Source organism: Cervus canadensis, chromosome 18 (assembly GCF_019320065.1).
Source record: "Cervus canadensis isolate Bull #8, Minnesota chromosome 18, ASM1932006v1, whole genome shotgun sequence".
NCBI lineage: Eukaryota > Metazoa > Chordata > Mammalia > Artiodactyla > Cervidae > Cervus > Cervus canadensis.
The window spans coordinates 2,665,958-2,687,489 of NC_057403.1; the positions used below are offsets into that span (position 1 = coordinate 2,665,958).

General features: G+C 37.7%; 1 protein-coding gene and 1 non-coding gene across 2 annotated transcripts in view; both read right to left on the minus strand.

Moving 5' to 3' along the window:
* Positions 1-21,532, minus strand: part of CDH8 (cadherin 8) — a 390,892-nt gene that overhangs the window by 87,111 nt on the left and 282,249 nt on the right. The window lies entirely within an intron of this gene.
* LOC122421834 lies at positions 17,201-17,329 on the minus strand. The gene has a single exon (XR_006263643.1). It is a non-coding gene; the product is annotated as a small nucleolar RNA SNORA18 (small nucleolar RNA).

Genomic DNA, 21,532 nt, shown 5'->3' on the forward strand with positions numbered 1-21,532 from the left:
TTGTAAAGAGTCTACCAATAAATTTAAAGAGGATTGACATATTTTACATCTGACTCTCCAAATCATGAAGAATGTTATATTTCATTTATTTAGATCAGTTTCCCAGGTGGCTCTAGTGGTAAAGAATCTGCCTGCAAATGCAGGAGATGTAAGAGATACGGGTTTGATCCCTATGTCAGGAAGATCCCCTGGAGGAGGTCATGGCAACCCACTCCAGTATTCTTGCCCGGAGAATCCCCATGGACAGAGGAGTCTGGATGGCTACAATCCATAGAGTCTCAAAGAGTTGGACACGACTGAAATGACTGAACATAATTTTTCTCTGTAATGTTCTGTAGTTTTCTGTTTAGAAGTCTTATACTTCATTCATTAGGTTTTGTCACTATTTACCTTTAGTCTTTTTACTATTATAAGTAGTATCTTTATTTTCTGAGTGGTGGTGGTGTTATTTTAAATCATATTTTTATTTTCTAACTCTAACAAGCATGCAAACTTTGCTTATTATTTGTAAAAGTTTAACTTTGATGTTTTCATTTTTATGTACTCAATCATGTTGTCTCTGAATAGTGACAACTTTATTTCTTCCTTTCCAACATTTATATTTTAATTTGTTCCCTGTACTTTATTGTACCGGCCAAAACCTTCAGTGTAACTGAATAAAAGTAGCAGTAGTATACAAGTTTTCTCATTTCCAATCTCAGGAAGAAAGCTTTCAATATTTTGCCCATTAGGTGTCTGATATTTGCTGTTTGTTTTCTGTAGCTATCCTTTATCAGATTAAGTTCTCTTCTATTTCTAGTGTGCAAAGAGCTTTTTCATGAACAAGAGATGAATATATAATATTTTCTACATCTGTTGAGAATGATCATATGTTTTCTCTTCTCTTCCCTCAGTACTTTAATTAACATTAATAGATTTTCAAAAGTTATCATCTGTCTTTGTATTCCCTGTGTAATATTATATTTTTATATTAGTGGTTTTAATTTGCTAATATGTTACTAGGATTTTGTTTATGAGAAGCAGGCTATTAATTCTATTTTCTTGTAATACTCTTGTCAGGTTTTAGCATTAAGATTATGCTGGTTTTATGACATAAGGTGGCAAATGCTCCCTCTTTTACTTCTCTCTAATAGAGTTTGTGTCAGGTTCATTTGGGCATGACGAGTCATGTGTTATGAGTTAGTAATTATGGATTCAGTTGAGAAAATGATAGACATATTTTTCTTTTTCTTACATATGCCAGTTTGCACCAACTGCATTTTTCAACTTATTAGTCCATCTCATATATTTTAATTCTCATTCCACACCTATATTAATAATGTTCAGTTATTTTTTAATATCTATAGAAACTATAACGAAGTCCCCTTTGTCATTTTTTCTCATGCCCCATGCAGTGGAAGTGCGGAGTCCTAACCACTGAACCAGCAGAGAATTCCATGTCATTTCTGATATTGGCTACTTGTACCTTTACTCTTTTTTCAAATAATTTCACAAATAATTTCTTGCAAGATTTTATCAGCTTTATTTACCATCGCAAATAAACAGTTTTTGGCTTCGTTGAATTTCAGGACTGTATATTTGTATTCAATTTCATTACATTCTACCCTATATTTATTTTCACCTCGCTACTGGTTTTTAATTTTCTGTTGACTTTCAGCCTTTTTGAAGTGGATGCTTAGATAACCGATTTTTAGCATTTCTTCTTTTCTAATATAGATATTTAAGGCTAATTTCTCTCTAGGCACTGTGTGAGCTGTGTTTCACAAGTTTTGTCATGTCATTATTTTCTTATCATTCATTTTTTAAATGTGCTAATTCTCTTTGTGATTTTATTCTGTTTTCCAGTCATTTAGAGATGCATGGCTTAATTTCCAATACTTGGGATAATTTCAGACAGTTTTTTGTTATTTATTTCTAGTTTAACTCCACTGTGTTAAGAAAGTGTGCTCTGCTTTGAGTGCTGAGACTTGATTTATGGTCTAATTTTGGCTATGTTGGGTAAATGTTTCAAGTGTGTTTGGCAGTAATCGTATTTTTGTAAATTTCAAGAGCAGTGTTTATATACATTTCAACTGGACAAGTTCCTAATCATGATATTCAAATACTTTCTATCTTTAGTAATTTCTTGTTTACTTGTTTGATTGGTAGAGAGTTGTAGGATAAAATTTTTCCATCTACAAGTGTTGACTTGTCTATTTAATCATTTGTATGTGTCATTTTTTTTTCTTTATGTACTTGGCAAACATCTTATTATTATGTATATATAACTTTAGAATTGTTATATCTTCCTGTTAAATTTAATTATTTATCATTATGAAAAATGTCTCTTTATCTTTGGTAATATCTCTTTCTCCTTAGTCTATAGCTGAAGCATTTCAGTTTTAATTTGCATAGATCTTACAATCATTTGTCTTTATGTGTTCTTATACTTGAGGTTTGTTTCTGAATCTGCCTGCAAAGCTGAGACCCAGGTTTGATTCCTGGATCGGGAAGATCCCCTGGAGAAGGGGATGACAACCCACTCCACTATTCTTGCCTGGAAAATCCCATGGATAGATGAGCCTTGCAGGCTACACTCCACGGGGTTGCAGAGTCAGACATGACTGAGCAACTAACACTTTCACTTTATGATAAAAAAAAAAAAAAGTTTTGTAAACTGATGCTTTTTTCCCCACTCTGACAAAGTATGTAGTTTATTTATAGTCATCTTCCCTGTGACTCAGACAGTAAAGCATTTGCCTGCAATGCAGGAGAACCAGGTTTGACCCCTGGATTGGGAAGATCCTTGGAGAAGGGAATGGCTCCCCTTCAGTATTCTTGCCTGGAGTATTTCATTAGTGTGATTTTATATCTGGATTTTAATTTCTTGTTGTCATTGCTGTTTAGTTGCTAAGCTGTGTTCAACTCTTTTCTGACCCCAAGGACCGTAGCCCACCAGGCTCCTCTGTCCATAGGATTTTCCAGGCAAGAATACTGAAATGGGTTGCCATTTCCATCTCCAGAGGATCTTCCTGACCCAGGAATCAAACCCTCATCTCCTGCATTTGCAGGCAGATTCTTTACCACTGAGCCACCTGGGAATTGCACTTTAAGTTTTTCTTCATCAGTTCTTTCTCATTTTACTTTTATATATATTTTTTTATTTGTAAGTTTTAATTTTTTATTTGCCCCAACTAATAGGCTAAAGGGGGAAATGAAATCCTCTTATTCCTGTTAAGATTTATTAAATGCATCATGGGAGAAAACCACCCATAATGCTCTGATATCTTCTTTTCAAATGCCTCCTTGCTGTAGACTTGGTCTCTCCATTTCTGGACACTTTGGTAGCCCTGAACTACAATTGTCTCCACAGTCCCATGAGACACTTGTAAAGTCCAAGTCACTGATTTCTATATGGTTTCTATGCCCTGTGAGTTGAATCAGTTAAAGCCCGGAAGGAAACAGGCAGTGCTAAATTGAATCACTTCAGTTTGTTTCCTTTCTTTCTGGTAGTTTGGCTTAAGTACTGATTGCCTTTGAATACCTTCTTTTCCTCTAATTTTGCAGTTATTCTCAGTGCTGAAAATTAGTCAGATATAAGCTACCATCAGAGACAAAAGAAAAATACATACTTTTCTCCCATCCCATTGTGGTATAATATGTTCATTGTTTCCCCAAGAAAATCAAACTGTAAATCTCCCCATACTTGTGGAACAATGGACAGAATATCCCTATAAAACGACCCTAATCGTCCATGAGTTAGTGTTCTGAAGGATTCAGGTATGGGAATTAAGATTGTGTTATCTTTGGTTAATGCTTTGACTACAAAGCCAGAACAGTCTCCTGAGATTCTTTTCCTCAGTCTGTGCTTTGGTCACAATAAATTATGCATTTATTTTGACAGTGGACCAAGATATATAAAACATACTGAGTTACAAAAACAAATACATAATTCAAGGTAAATGATTAACAGAGGTGGTAGAATGACTGCAGTGCCCCACCACCTCACTGTCAAGTACATGATAATAAAATAGATGATGTTGATTTATTTCCAGATGTTAACATTAAATGGTTTGAATATATGTGAATGTAAACATAGACATGCATAATTACATCCATGTATCGATACTTCCTCCGGCTGCCTTTATAGCCACAAAATCATCTATCAATATATATTAGAAAGGCAACTAGACACAGAGATCATTTAATCTTTTAATAAAACTTAAAAAGATATATTGGGTGAAATATGTGAATCAATAAGTAATAGGAAGCATGCTGTGTTTTTTATAACTGTATTTGGAGAGGCAGTGCAGAACACCTGCATACAATGGTGTTGAGCATCTCAGAATTTCTGTAAACCAATCTTTCTCTCCCTCCTTCCCTCTCTGTTTCTTGTTATAGGTAAAAGTTCGGTGCTAGATGTAAAAACTTTAAAACTACTTACTCTGTAAGAGGAAGGTTAATAAACTCTTCCTGGACCCAGTAAATCTATCATGCAAATTTGCAACGTAGAGCAGCAGAGATGCTGACAGGGACTCCAAGCGTCAAGCTTACTTCCAAACATTGCAAGAGAGAAAACACAGGCCAGTATTGAAATCTTCAATGTTGTTAGGAAAATAATCGCAAATAATGGTGAAAAAGAAAAACAACTGGAATTGTCCGTTTTTTGTTTGTTTTTTTGAGCTAAATTTATGGAGAATGGCACAAAGTCCTGTGTGCTACCAAAATACTTTCTAAAACGTAAGGTCAAAGACAAAAATGAAAAGTAATTTTTCCATAACACACGAGGGAAAAAAAAAGGATGCAAGAGACAACCATTGCCAGCAAAATGCTAAGTTCTGTTGTTGGCACCTGCACTTTTGCTGGTGTAAATAATCTACTTGCTTGTGGTTCTGTTCCTGACATGGCCTAGCCCTATTGGAGTGGATCTTTGATTAAAGTCATTTGCGTAAAGAGTAACTTATGCCCATATGTGGGCATATTCCTCTATAACATTAATCATTTTGAGATCTCTTTTCTCCATCAAGATACTGGAACCATCAGTGGAGAATGAACCACTTTAGTTGACTTCTTTCTGAGCTCCATTAGGTGACATGGAAAACTGTATGCTTGGGGTCCAAGCTTTGAGTATTCTCTATATTAAAGTCTTACTTGGTACAATCAAATTGATAGTGAAATCCTACTTGGAAACCCAATGCCTACTCCAGAATAATCTATACCAGGTACATCAGAGTGCCATCATCATCTTAAGAAACTGCTGTTTATGGAACGCTTACATTCAGGCACTGTGCTTTTATCTCTATATAACTCTACAGCTAAAATAATATGATTATTTCCTCTCATAAACATTTAACAAGTAATAATTGTAATTTTAAACTTCTGTTCTTTTCTCATTTAAAAAAAAAAATACCTGTAATCCGAGGATCATTGCTTAATAATGTCACGTTGGTTTCTGCTATACAACAAAGTGACTCAGCTATATCTATACATATCTCCCCTCCCCCTGAGCCTCCCTCCCGCCCCCCGCCCACCCACCCCCTAGATTATCACAGAACCCCAAGCTGAGCTCCCCCGCTCCGCGGTAGCTCCCCACTAGCGTTCCATTTACACACGGCAGTGTATATATATGTCAGTGCTGCATCCCACCCTCTCCTTCCCCCACCGTGTCTGCAGGTTCGTTCTCTATATCTGTGTCTCTATTCCTGCCTTTCAGATAAGTCCATCAGTACCATTCTTTTCTAGATTCAATCAACAAATATTGGCCTTATACTTACTGGGTGCCAGATACTCTTTTAGGACAGGAGATACCAAATAGAAAAGACACACAAACAAAAACGTGTTATTATATTCACACATAAATGAGGGTAGGGGTGGAGACTCTCAGGTGTAGATGAAGTGTATGAACTAAAATAAAACCAGGTAAAATAAAAACTACAAATGTTGGTACTCAACTTTTCACTTGGTACGTATATATACAGCACTGCAATATCAAGTTTATAGATGTGTTAACCTCCTTTCTCTATTTTCTTATCTGAACAATCGATTCTCTCCTTTCTTTAATTAAAAATCTAATAATTTGACCCTGAGCATTCATCCTCAATATGGAAATGAAATGAGACTGACTCATTTTTCTCGATGATTCCTGGAAAACTCTATCTACTCTCAGCAGAGGCCTGCTGGCCACCAGAGATGATCACAAAGTTAACGGCTTCCAAAGGTCCAAGGTCAAGTGCGTCCTTCGGTACTGCTGCCGATTGATGTTCTGAAGAGGGTACAGCCTATTGGCAGGGGGCGGGGGGTCCTGAGGGAATGTGATTTTCTTTTTAATTTTCTTTTATGCAGGGAACAAATGATTTTATTGAATTCTGGCTATTCAAGTCATAACCGACAAATACTAAAAGAGGGTAGTAAATTCACTTCATTTGAAACATCTAAAATAAAAACAGGCAGTTTTTCTCAAATTCTCATGGATTTCAGAACATTTGGTAAAATTTGACTCGATGTGTTTGACTGGAGCCTGTGCATATGTGTGTGGTAAGTTGCTTCAGTCAGGTCCGACTCTTTGCAACCTCATGGACTGTAGACTGTCAGGCTCCTCTGTCCATGGGGATTCTCTGCAAGAATGCTGGAGTGGCTTGCATGCCCTCCTCCAGGGGAATCTTCCTGACTCAAGGATTGAACCCCTCTCTCTTATGACTCCTGCATTGGCAGGTGAGTTCCTTACCACTGGTGCCACCGAGGATGCCCTAATTGGAACCCAGAAACTTTTATTAGGAAAAAATAATCAAAAAAGGATTTCAGAGTTATTTATTTAGTTTTGGCTGTGCTGGGTCATCACTGTGTAAGGACTTTTTCTAGCTGTGACGAATGGGGGCTACTCTCTAATTGCAGTTTGCAGGCTTCTCATTGAGGTGGTTTCTCTTGTTGCAGAGCATGGGTTCTAGAACATGTGGGCTTCAGTAGTTATGGCACATGGGCTTGGTTGCTCTGAAGCATGTGGCTCTTCCTTGACCAGGGATCGAACCGGTGTCCCCTGCATTGGCAGGTGGATTCTTAACCACTGGACACCAGGAAATTCCTGGATTTCAGAACTTTGATCACGTTCAGTATGATAAGAACCATAGTGAGAAAATCCCTCCTTCATTTAAAAATCTGACTCTGTCTATACCATGAATTTTATAAGGGTTCAGAAGAGAACATTAATGTTTTATTTTTATGTATTCTAGTGAAGATTTGGTACTAGGAAAAACAACAACAACAACAAACACGTCCTAGCATCTGGCAATGGAAATTTAGACTTGAAGGCAACTTTGTTCTTGTTGTTGTTCAGTCACTAAGTCGTATCTGACTCTGCAACCCCAGGGACTGCAGCACGCCAGGCTTCCTTGTCCATCACCATTTCCCAGAGTTTGCTCAGACTCATGTCCATTAAGTTGGTGATGACACCAACTATCTCATCCTCTGTCATCCCCTTCTCCTCCCGCCTCCAGTTTTTCCCAGCATCAGGGTTAAGCCAACTGGTCAGCGGGTATTATCATTTGGCAAACCCTGGTTATCACTAACAGTGCAGATTCCACCTGGATAGTACTTTTTGGTTCACTGTTGTATTCAGCATATAGAACGATAACTAGTACATAAGAGGTCACCCTAAAGTCAAGATAATACCTATCTGAGGGTTATTGAGAGGACTGAATGAAATTATATATGAAAGTGAAAGCCGCAAAGTTGTGTCCAACTCTTTGCAACCCCATGGACTAAACAGTCCATGGAATTCTCCAGGCCAGAATACTGGAGTGAGTAGCTGTTCCCTTCTCCAGGGGATCTTCCCAACCCAGGGATCAAACCCAGGTCTCCTGCATTGCAACCAGATTCTTTACCAGCTGAGCTACCAGGGGAGGCCAAAATGAAAGTCACTCAGTCGAAAATACTAAGCAAACTGCAGAATTTTAGGTTAGGCCATGTTTTTGTCCTGTGTTGTAATTTGCTCCAAACTTTCTAATTACCGCCTTCCTGACTCAACTTCCTCTGAGCTCTTGTCACCTCCATGCCTAATTCTACAAGTGCATTTTTCTCCTCAGTCATTTTTCCAGGGGAACTGAAACCATGTCATGTAAACAATTTTTTCTAGACACTTCATAGTCTAGGCTAAAGGGGGAGAGACTAAGACTTGTTTATACCTTGAGGCACATTGTGGCTCACTCTAGGATTAAAGTGTTTTCCAACACAGCTGCTCAAGAGAAAAACTCATCAGTCCCCCAAGGTAGTGAGTTTCTGACCACTGCAAGTACATGATCATAGAATGAGGCTGTGGGAAAGGCAAGCAGAGTACCAGATGGTGGATGGGTAGGTTTAATATCTGCTCTAATCTTTAAATCAAAGCAAACATTGCTTTTTTATTCTGACTCATGTTAACTTATTTATGTTAGCTATTTATTTTGAATTTATTTAGTAAAAGTTATCTCCAGAGTTGACTCAGTGAAACTGTATTACGAATTGCTGTGATAATTTTCCAACTCATCTGGTTCCTCCATTGAAATTACAGGTCATGCATTCACAGCACTACAAGTTGACTCTGATTTGTTTATACAGAATTTGAGGATTTCCCCCCTCTAACATCTTACTATCTGACTGGTGATGATACTGCTCCCAGAATTCTCTACTGAAAAACACAAACAAACAAAAACTCTGCTAATGAGTTCCACGCTGTAGTTTCTCATCCAAAGATCCATATTTACTTCTAACTGAGTGCACAAGAGCAACTCAGAATTTTATTATTTCAAGTATTGCCTATCTAGGTGATTTTTCATAACTATTTGAGAATAAGAAGATTCTATAACTTTTCATTTCTTGCACATAAACCTTCATTATAATTTTGTCTCAGGATAGTGTTGGAATTTGCTCAAGACTAAAAAGAATTAATTGCCTAATGTATTAAGACAATTAAAACTAATCATTTCATCATATGAATAACAATGAATATAGTCTCAGAGTAATATAGAAAATGAAGGCAAAGGCAGGGATGTGAAAAAGGAAGCTAATAATGATATGTGTTCAGTTTCGGGTTTATTATGCAGTTAGTTTTAGTATCCATTATACAGATGACAAAAGAAAGGTATAAGCTATCTCATATCCTTGAGTCAAGCAATTAAAAGACACTGATATGATACAGGGTTTGGAATTAATGAATGCCTCATCCCAAAGCACATCCAAATCTCTTGCAGTTATACGATATTTGCCTTAAATATTAGCTTGATACAGACACTACAGAAATAGAGTTACAAAGCCATATACTAGCAGAGAAGATTTTCCTCTAGAAGTGTATATGGGGTGAAATAATTTGCCATAGATGCCCTCCGCCTTCTCTCCATTAAAAACAAACAAAACAAACAAACAATCAGTGTGAGGGATTAAAAAAAATTGGCTTAAAGGAAACATGATACTTGTATCTCTAAGGCAAAAGAATGTCCAATCATGTTTTCAGCATCTCAATATGCTACTGGGTCCAAATGGGCGCACTGAATTAACAGAGTGAATAAGAAGAGTAAAAAGTCGGTTTAGAGGGCAGTTGCCTTAAGAGTGGGGTGATAAGAACACAGACCAGAATGCAGGGTCAGCCTAGGATTAATAACGTCGTTTAGTTGTTTGCATGCAGCAGGATACACATTTCCTCTCTCCATGCCTCACATTACACTTTATGAAAACAAAAAGGTAATTGTATTGCGCGGAGTTTTGGTGAACTTTCCAGCGCAAATATTTGAAGATGTCTATGGAAACGAAGCATGTTGTTATACTACCAGTTAATTATCCAGTGGAATTAGGTATTAGCCAATGCTCTTTAAGCCAAGATAAATGTTAACAGTCTAGTACTAGTTCCACATGTTGTCCCATCATTCATTTATTCAATCAATCATTCATTCATTCAGTAAACATTTATTGAAGACTTAACGATCATCAGATACTCTGTAGCTGTGGAGGTGGTATCAATTTACAGCATGAGACATTCTATCCACGGAGAAGAATTCATGAACAGTATACACGATAATAACTAAATTATCTAGCGTGTAAGAAAGGATTAAATGCTAATAAAAACAAAGTGGACTATGGAAGATATGGCAGTGGTGGTGGCAAGGGTCAGGCTTATTTGAGCGAAGACTTAAAGATGGAGTTACTCATGACCACGGTAGGAAGATGCAGACTCTAGGCAGAAGAAACAGCTGTTGCAAAGATTCTAAAGGGAGAGCACAGCCACTGACTAGAAGTATCCAATCATGCATTTCTAGATGGTTAGCAGGCAAGATTATTTTCTTAGGGGTAGTGATAGACTTGCACATAATAGTGACAGACTTGACAGACTGCAAAAAGAATTAAGCAATATTGTTTTCTTGATAACTGAGACTGAGATAACTTAAAGACAAACTTCCTTTAGGTTTTAAAAAAGAATTAGGTTTGGGTTATTAACTTTAAAATGTACAACCAATTGCTGTATTCTTGGAGGATATTTCCTTAGGAAATCTCTCTTCTGATACATTCCCACCTCAGAATATTTGTGAGAATTTTGTGCCCTTTTTTTCCTCCATATTTTGGTAGGTTAGATTATTTTTCCCTTTCTAAAGTGTTTAGCATATTATAAGCGTGTGCTTAAAAACCCTGTAATTGTATCCAAAAAGTAGCCATTAAGATTATTTGCTCATTGAATGAATATTTGCCAATCATGATGTGATACTTTGTATGCTGTAAGCTATGAGGTTTATAGAAAAGCATAAAATGTAGTCTCTGCCCTTGAAGACATTAGTCTGGGAGGGAATAGAAGGCACATGCACAAATAACTATAATTATAACTTAGATCATCACGGCCTTCTCTGAACTCCCATGTAGTTGCAGGAAAATATATACTTTCCAAAAGAAGGTAACATTTGATCCGAACCTTGAAAGAAAAGTAGTAACTGGAAATGAAGGGAAATGACAGGATGTTTAAAGAAAGAAAAAATATAATGAGAAAAGGTTCAGAGGTAGGATCGCATGCACATTACGAGGGAAGAAGTGATGAGTAATAAGGGTTTTGACAAAATAGTGTAGTTATAAGACATCTATGTAGTTTTGGAATAATATAGTTTTTGTATCATTTTATCCTGAAACAGTTTCCTCAAGTTTAAAACCATAGCCATACATTACATTCCTTAGATTATTTATTTATTTGTGCTGGGTCTTTGTTTCTGGATGTGGGCCTTCTCTGTAGTTGCGGTGTGCAGGCTATTGCGGTGGCCTCTCCTGTTGCAGAGCATGGGCGCTCAGAGCACTGGCTCCGTAGGGCAAGGGCTCAGCACCCTCAGTATTTCCCAGCATCAGGGTCTTTTCTAATAAGTTAGCTATTCGCATCCCAATATCGTCCAAATCGTGTCCAAAGTATTGGAACTTCAGCTTCAGCACCAGTCCTTTCAATTAATGTTAAGGGTTGATTTCCATTAGGATTGACTGGTTTGACCTCCATGCAGTCCAAGGGACTCTCAAGAGTCTTCTCCAGCACCACAGTTCAAAAGCATCCACTCTTCGGTGCTCAGCCTTCTTTATGGTCCAACCCTCACACCCATACATGACCACTGGAAAAACCACAGCTTTGACTAGATGGACCTTGGTCGGAGAAGTGATGTCTCTGCTTTTTAACACACTGTCTGGGTTTGTACAATCAGGGAGGTCCAAAAAATTATAGCCACCGTTATTGATAATTGGCATTTCTTTTTTTTTTTTCTTTTTAGCTTTCAAAGTTGTATTTATTGAAATTTTGGCCACACCTGAATCATGTGGGATCTTGGTTCCTGATCGGGACTAAACCTTACTCCCTGCATTGGAAGACAGAGTCTTAACCACTGGAAGGCCAGGGAAGTCCCTCGGAAGCTTTCTTTTTTTTTTTTTAATTAAAAAGTATAATTTATGGGGTATAGCCAGTATAGCCAGTTAACAATGTTGTGATAGTTTCAGATGAACAGTAAAGGGACTCAGCCATACATATATATGTAATAGCAGTATTCTAAAGAAGTAATTCCTCATTTAAACTGTTTTATTTTATTTTTTAACTGTTTTATTTTAAAAAGGTCTTGATACTACTTATAAATGATAAACTCAGAACTCCTAACATTTCTGGATTACAGTGTAGGGTCTCAAACTGAGTTCTGTTCAAATATAAAATCCTTATAGTTTCCTTGGAAAAGTGAAAGTTGCTCAGTTGTGTCTGACTTTTTGTGACCCCGTGGACTATACAATCCATGGGATTCTCCAGGCCAGAATACTGGAGTGGGTAGCCTTTCCCTTCTCCAGTGGATCTTCCCAACCCAGGGATTGAACCCAGGTCTCCTGCATTGCAGGCAGATTCTTTACCAGCTGAGCCACAGGGAAGCATAGTTTCCTTGGAAGAGATATACTATTAATATTATTTATTTATAGAAAATTTTTAAAAGGCTTTGTGGATACAAGAAACAATGCCAAGGCCACATAACTGGCTAGATTACAAAGATCTGTCTTAAAACAAGGACTTCATTTAATCCAAAGATCCAGCACCACAACCAACATACCTAACAGGTTTTATGAAGTAGCAGGGAAACTACATGGACGTTCTCAGCTTTTAATATGTTCTAAAGTTTTAGGGCTTAAACAACTCTAAGAGTATTTAGGAAGTATTTAACATTAAAGATTTTAATGGTATTAATAGTATTATTTAAGACTTTAAAAGTAGTTTCAGATTATTTTAACTGTCTTTTGTAACATACTACTTTTGTAGGAACCGAAAGTATTAGTTTGTGTGGTAATTAACCAAGTTAGTGTGGTAATTTTAAAACATGGCCCCAAAATTCTTGACATGCATCTCATTGCAAGGTGGAGGTTTATGTTCTGTATTCTATTACTAATCAATAGTATATATAAACAAAGTGACATTGTAGCAATTTCTAGACATGTTTACAGAGCTAGCAACATCCACTTCCCATCTTTGTTGGGATACTCACTGTTGAAACACAGACACTAGTCAATAGAGAACCCAAGCTGCCTGTTAGGCTGTTACCAACCAATGTGGGCTCCATATGAGTAAACTGTCTTAGATTTGGATGGTCAGCTATGTTCAAGCTATCTTGCTGGTATTACATTCTGCAGAGACAAGCTGACCCTGACAAGGACTGCTCACATTTCAGATTTGTGAGTAAAATATTCACTGTGGCTTTCTTTATGCCATTAAATTCTGGAGTAGTTTGTTTTGTAACAGATTTTAGTGTTTGGATATAAGGTGCTACTGTAATGAAAACTTAAAACCTGTGGCATTGGTTTGAGGACCAGTTGGCAGACAGCAACTAGATAAATTGGAGAGACTTGGTGAAAGCCTGAAGGGCCCCAGGGAGAGTGTCGAGAGACTAAAGGATGTGAGGGGGCTGTTGACAAAGTCTTAGAGTAAAGAAAATAGGGAGAGTATTACGGGAAGTTGGAAGAAAGGAGACCCTTCTATGTAGTGGCTAAACTTTTGACCATATCACCTGCAGAAGAAAAGGAAATGTATTCATATCTACTGAATTTGATGATGCAATTAAGAGATTCCAGGCAGAGGCAGAATTTTTAAGATGCCACATCACTTCTTTTCGTTGACTAAATAAAATGTGAATGAAGAGAAATTAGCTGAAGTAAATTTTCCATCAAAACTGGTTGGGTGTGAAAATAAAACTTTTTCATTTGCAGTTTCTCCAGAGAAAAACAATACTCAAATTAAGAAACACATCAGCCCACAGATCAAATACAGATTGGGACAACAGAACCCTTTGTTAGTAATATCTCCGAATGATCTGAAGTTCCTCATGGGAGCTTTCAGAGAGAAAAATCTCTGTGAAGATTTTAAGGACAGGACGGTCTCCCGGATCCTCTCTGTTATTAATAAAAATCTTAAGAGTTTCAACCACAGCAGTTTTGCTAGATTCCTAGGGTCAAGAAGGGCTCATCATGAAGAGGTTTGAGAGTGCAGCTCTGTTTTTTAATGAAGTGGATTATAAATTGATTTGTTAGAATCTTGCAAAATGTTTAAAAGAAATGTTCTAGTTTTAAGTAAAAGAGTGATTATAAAAGGACACAGGAGAGATTCTTATGGTAAGTGAGATGTATTAGCTCATGTATGTATTAGCTGTGATGATTATGCAAGAAATGATGTGACAGAACTGCATAGAGCTAACCTCTCTCTCTCACTCCCTCACACACAGACGACAAGCAAAACTGAGGCTATCTGAATTCGTTTGGACAGATTGTATGGATGTCAGTATCCTGATTGTGATTTACTACAGTTTTACAAGATGTTACCATTAGAAGAGGCTGTACAAAGGGTGTAAAGGAACTTTCCACATATACATTTTTTACAATTGCATGAAAATATATTACAGGTAATAAATTAATATATTAAATAAATAAGTAAATAACAACTTCCTGATGATCATCATCTACCTAAAGCTGAAAAGCCAAATATGGTTTTCCAAACTGTTAACAGAAGTTTTCTGATAAGGGAGGAACTAGTCCAAGTCGATGCTTTTCAATTTACAGTCCACAATGCAGTATGTTTATCACTTGGAAATTTGTTACGTATGCAGATTCCCAGGCGCTAATTCAGACCCCATGATGCAGAAACCCTGAGGGAGGGGCCAAGTAATCTGTGCTTCAGTAAGCCCTCCAGCTGGATGTGATACATGCTGAACTCTGAGAAACACTGGACTAGAATTTTGTTTTGTGATAACTATTAAGCAGATACTAACTAGAACCTTGCTATTCACATTTACTCCACTAACCAGTATCCTCAAAATCATCTGCCAGCATATTAGAAATGCAGCATCTGTGCTGTAGACTTAAGAGAATGCAAATCTTCAGTTTTACAAGATCTCCAGTTAAGTCAAAGGCAGACAAAAGCTAAAGAAGTGGTGCCTTAGTCCTTTTGCTGAACAAGTATGTATGTCCCATGAAAATACAGTTTCTAGTGAGAGTGAGGACACGTGGGTGCCCACTTCCTGCTGAGTCGGGGGTATTACACACGTTGCCCCGGATCACACATCTTATAAGGAGTGCACCTAAGATTTGAACTTCCACAGCACTTAAAGGGAGACAGGAAAGATCCTTCTGGTCTGAATCCTTCCAGAGCCTACGTTCACAAGCACGGTGCTGACTTGTCCAGTCTTTCTTCATCTGTTAGTCCAGCTCCTGTGGGCCAGGTCTGGTTTCCAGCTATTTACAACTGGGAGTGTCTGAACTGCAGACACACATACCAGGGTCAGAATAGATACTATAATTCCCTCAGGCAGTTCTGACCATATTACTCTCCAGACACTAAGCTCATAACAGGAACCTTGGACACACCACCTGGGATGTTCTGGCTTCAGGACTGCAGAGTCTGCATGCCCTTGTTCTCCTCCCCCTCAGCCCCCTCATCGATCCTTCGATATGCATCCCAAGGCACAGACTCCTAGTTGACAGAGTACACGTTAGCTGTAAAATAATACTACAGGGAGCTAGAGTTGAAAGGGAAATCTCTGATTGTCCCTGACTGGATTTTCTGCCTATTTATCTTCTAGACTTCAATTCTGTGGAAGTTGCTGAAAGAACCAAATGTTATCTGAATGCATAACTGACAGCATAGAAAATCATTTACCATTTTTATGTCTAGGACTTAACTTCCATAAAATAGTAAAATTCCACATTAGTGGATAGTTTAGGGATTTCAGGGGGAGGGGTAGTTGTTTTTTAATCCTTTTTGCTAAATAAGTAGGGAGGCATAGCTAGAAAATGCTTCAAAGCTGTTAAATAATAGATTCGGATTCTGTATATTTTGTAGAATCCTCAGAAGTGAAATGATAAATAAAGTTATATCTGTAACAATAAACCAAATAGCTACTGGAGCAAAGTAGACTCTCATTAATAATGGTAAGTAATATCTTAGAGCATCATATTCTAGCTTCTGCTAGCCCCTGGAAATTAAAAGATAGATAATTTAGGGTGAACAATACACTGTAACAATCAAATGAATGAATACCTCTAATATAACTAGTTGTCAGTTTCAATGTGCCAGGCATGATGCTAGCTGCTAACCAGGTGCCTTCTCTACATTCCCACAATGTGAATATTATCATTCACGGTTCACAAGGAAGGAAACTGAAGCTCAGAAACATTGGGGCGTAGGGGGGTACTTTCCCATAATCACACAACCCACATGTGCCCTAGACAGAATTCAAACAAAAAGCTATCTGCCCAGAACTCCTTTGATGACAGAAGTGGGAAGGAGCTCTGAAACGAGATCACAAGCTGTCCATTGAAAAAAGGATGGATTTTAGATTCAGACCAAAGAGTGCTACCCAACTTCTACATTTTCCCTGCGTTTCCCCACAGATGGCTCCAAATGTGCTGTTTATCTTTGGAAAAGTAAGACTAATTACTACCATCTACATGAATCGCTAACCATTCACATCTAATTAGTAACGCAGCATAATAACCATTATACGTGTCCATAAACTGTCAGATTAATGTTGCTGTACATTCCATTTTCTCTCAACACTGAACAAAATATACCAAAGATTCTCTGTCTTCATGTGTCATGAGCTTTTGAGAGGAAAAGTACAGCAAACTGACACATTTAGGGTGAAGGAAATGGGTGGCATGATATAGACCAAGAGACTGACTAATCTACATGAGTTCTCAGTTCTCCAAGGCTTTATTTTTCTTATAAAATGCATAAAGGGTTTTTAAAAATTATGTGTAACATAGGCAAAGTTATTTAAAGTCAATGAATCTTTAAGGGATTTCACATCTTGATTCCTTTCACTGTCAGTCACCTTATTTCCTCCAATGTTTAAGTCATATCTTCAAGATAGCCTTTCTAAAAAAGAGCTGTTGCTCAATCTACTGTTATCAAGTCAAGTTATCCACAGTTCTTTTAGTCAGACTTCTTTGATTTCCAATGCGCTATGGACACACTTCAAACCGCCCCCCCAACCTGTAGTCTTGGCGATACAATTTCCTCAAGCCATTTACTTTAGGGCCATATTCAGGGTCAGTGGAGATGGATCTGCCTGGTTCTGAATTTTAGACACCCTCTAATATGCATTAAGTCCAAATTGTATTCACTCCTAAACTATCACAGCCTAGAATGGTACAGACTGTTGGGATATGCCAATGCCTACGATAAAAAAGTTTGTTAGGTTTCTCATAGTTTATTTAGCAGCTCTGTCTTATAGTTCTTTCTTGCAGATTTAATGCATAGTTCTGTGAGTAGAGGAAACAAACTCTTTACTTTGTGAGATGTTTCTAATTATGCAGGTCTATAGAAAAAGCCCTCAGGATAGATCTCAACTCCAATCCTTATTTTTTTTAAGTATTTATTTATTCATTCATTAGGCTGTGTCATATCTTATTGCATCCTGTGGGATCTTTCATGTGGTTCACAGACTTCGTTTGTATCAAATAGGCTCAGTTGCTCTGAAGCATGTGGGATCTTAGTTCCTCAACCAAGGATCGAACCTGCATCCATTGCACTGCATGGAGGGTTACTAAAAACTGGACGACCAGGAAAGTCCCTCCAATACTGACTTTAATGAGTTAAAACAATTCCCTTTCCTCTTACCCTCAGAATATAAATATAGATATATATACACGCACACTAATAACTCATCTCACAAGTTTAAGAAATAATTTCCAGGTGAATCTATCAAGTTTTCAAAGCAACACTGCAACTACAAATATGAGGTGGTTTGGTCAAGGCTCTTATTGCTGTCCTAGGAAAATGATTTTCTATCTCATTTTATCTTTTTTCTACACTTGAAAAATGGGTCTAATAATACTTGCCCTTTACATACCACACAGAAATGTTGCAAAGATTAATGAAATACGTGTAAAGAGCTATAAGCCAGATAAATTAAGAGAAAATCATCATTATTCTATTGGATTCTTCAAATAAAATTTCCAGTAGAACTATGACCCTTCCTACCTTGGTGAGTAATGCAGATATAAGAATGCAGAAATAATGTGGTTTTTAAAGAGGATATTGTTGTTTAAATCAAGTGCTTAAATTGAATGCCTAAATCTCAAATAGATATGAGAAACAAAACAAATTTTTCAGGAAAAAGGAATGAAGCTGTCCAAGAATTAGGGAACAAAGAAAGGTATAAACTTCAAATGATGCAATCTGACACTTCAGTTGGCACCCAACCTTCAGATAAGATTACTGTCATTAGACCCATGATTTGGAAGACTTAATAAATGGACAATTAGGGTTTATTTCTCCTGGAATTAATCAAAATTAGTTGAGATAGTCATCCAGCCTTTCCCCCACATCTGTTGCTCAGCAGTGTAAGTGTAAATGTCAGTTGATTTAATTTTCATTTCTGCTGCCAGATGTTTGGGCCTCAGTTGTTATAGGTATGCAATTGTTTAAAAATGCTCTCACATTAATACAGGAAAGTTCTACTGTTTCCTGCCTTCTAGGCTTTAACTAAGACAAGAAAGGAAGTAACTTTATTGTTTGTAAATGTGTAACAAGATCTGAAATTCACATCTAGCTTCACCCAGTACTTTAGCAATAGACTGATACAAACTTTTAAAATTAGCTGCCTTCCTTTGAGAAACCCAAAGCTGATTCCATGGGAGGAGAGAAAGGAGTTAGACAGAGAGAGGAGAGATATTCTATATCCAGAATATATCCAGAATCAATCTAGATATTTTCAAGTAGTCCATGTGCTGTTAAATCTGGATATAGTCTATTGATGTAGCAAGACAGATGTGGTGGACATTTGATTTCCAGAAAGTGCTTGTTCAGTGACCTAGAGGAAAATTACCTCTATAGATACACCAATTTTATAAAATAGAGATAATGTAACCTATTTATCTAACATTTTGTTATCTCAATATTCATTGTACTAAAGAAAGTTAATCGCCTTTTCTCTGTGCAAGTTACTTATGGTATGAAAAGGAGCTTCAGGCCAACATTATCCTAGCACATTAAATACAAGATCAGACTTTTGAGCCGCAAGCATACACAGCTCTAGGAAAGCATTTATGCGCTTTGGAGAAGATGATCCGCAGACGGATGAGAGATGCGTGCTCCTCCGTAAGGAGCAAAGCAGCAGGCATCTTGCTCCCTTGAAGGGTGTTTACCAAGATGACTACTGCCTGATTTGTAAGGGTGTGTGAGTGTTCATACAGTTCCTAGGTAAAATAGCTACTCCATAAAACTGATAGCACACAGACTCACCTGGGTGCCCTGTGATGACCTAGAGGAGTGTGATGTGGGGGAGTGGGAGGGAAGGGACATACGTGTACATATAGATGACTCACGCTGTTGTACAGCCGAAACTCAGACAACATTGTAAAACGATTATACTCCAATTAAAAAAAAATTAATTGATGGTAATACACAGAGTAACCAGTAGGTACTATTATCATTACCATCATCATAGATTGTATTACCAGAGTCGATCTGGTGTATATCTGTTCCTGCAAAGTGAATATTAGTAAAGCACATGCTAATTACAAATTCATGGAAAATCTTAGGGTTATGGAAGGACTTCGCACTGTCTAGCAGAATGATCTTGAGAAAACAACAGCTCAAGCTTACTAACTTTGGGCTACATCATCTGAAATGCAGGATGATACAGCCCACTCTGGCTTATTTTCATGTAGTTGTTTTGAGTCTTCAATGTTGCAAAAAATAATCAGTTTACAAAATACATATTATAAAAATAGAAAGGTAACGATTCCTATTACTAGCAGAAATGAAACAAAATCCGGAGGTCAAAATTATCCTTATCTGTCAAGGGCTTCAGTTTTATGACTAAAATTTCCAAAATATAATTCATCCTGCTGGGTTCACTGAGATTTAGGGTTTTGTCCTCAGCCTGGTGGGAATGGAAACTTTATTCTTTCAGCACATTCCTTAAGAGAACAGTGCTTCAGCACAGACAAGCATTAGCCAATCCATGGAAGACACCTGCTTAACAAGAATGTGAATACATTAAATTACAGTGAAAAATAAAATGTTTACCAAAGACCCTATAGTGTGATACAATGGTTAGGGCAGTATGTTTATAGTTTGGCTCCATCAAGTACTACTTGTGAAGTCCTTAAAGCTTAGAGACATGCAATAGCTATATGATTTTCTCATTTGTACAATGCAGATAATATCCCCAACCACAGGGAAGTTTTATAAAGTACATGGGTGACTCCATTCAAAATGCTGTGTCAAAATTTAAGGAAAGTAAGCTCAAGAAACGATGGAACAATTGTTGTTGTTACAATTGTCTTTTTTTTTTAACTTAGTTTTTTCTTTTAATTTATTTATTTTATTGGAAGCTATTATTTAATTGGAAGCTTTACAGTATTATTGGAAGCTTTACAGTATTATAGTGGGTTTTGCCACACATTGACATGAATCAGCCATGGGTGTACATGTGTTCCCCATCCTGAACCTCCCTCCCACCTCCCTCTGCATCCCATCCCTCAGGGTCATCCCAATGCACCAGCCCTGAACACCCTGTCTCATGCATCGAACCTGGACTAGCGATCTATTTCACATATGATAATATACATGTTTCAATGCTATTCTCTCAAATCATCCTACCCTTGCCGTCTCCCACAGAGTCCAAAAGACTGTTCTATACATCTGTGTCTCTTTTGCTGTCTCATATATAGGGTCATCGTTACCATCTTTCTAAATTCCACATATATGTGTTAGTACACCGTAATGGTGTTTTTCATTCTGACTTACTTCACTCTGTATAGTAGGCTCCAGGTTTATCCACCTCATTAAAACTGATTCAAATGTATTCTTTTTAATCGCTGAGTAATACTCCATTGTGTATAGGTACCACAGCTTTCTTATCCATTCGTCTGCCGATGGACATCTAGGTTGCTTCAATGTCCTGGCTATTATAAACAGTGCTGTGATGAACATTGGGGTACACGTGTCTCTTTCAATTCTGGTTTCATTAGTGTGTATGCCCAGCAGTGGGATTGCTGAGTCATCAGTTCAATTCAGCTCAGTCACTCAGTTGTGTCCGACTCTTTGTGACCTCATGAGCTGCAGCACGCCAGGCCTCCCTGTCCAACACCAACTCCTGAAGCCTACCCAAACTCATGTCCATTGAGTCCATGATGCCATCCAACCATCTCATCCTCTGTCATCCCCTGTTCTCCTGCCCTCAATCTTTCCCAGCATCAGGGTCTTTTCAAATGAGTCAGCTCTTTGCATCAGGCGGCCAAAGTATTGGAGTTTCAGCTTCAGCATCAGTTTTTTCAATGAAGATCCAGGACTGATTTCCTTTAGGATGGACTGGTTGGATCTCCTTGCAGTCCAAGGGACTCTTAAGACTTCTCCAACACCACAGTTCAAAAGCATCAATTCGTCGGTGCTCAGCTTTCTTTATAGTCCAAATTACACATCCATACATGACTACTGGAAAAACTATAGCCTTGACTAGACGGACCTTTGTTGGCAAAATAATGTCTCTGCTCTCTGCTGTTTAGGTTGGTCATAACTTTCCTTCCAAGGAGTAAGCGTCTT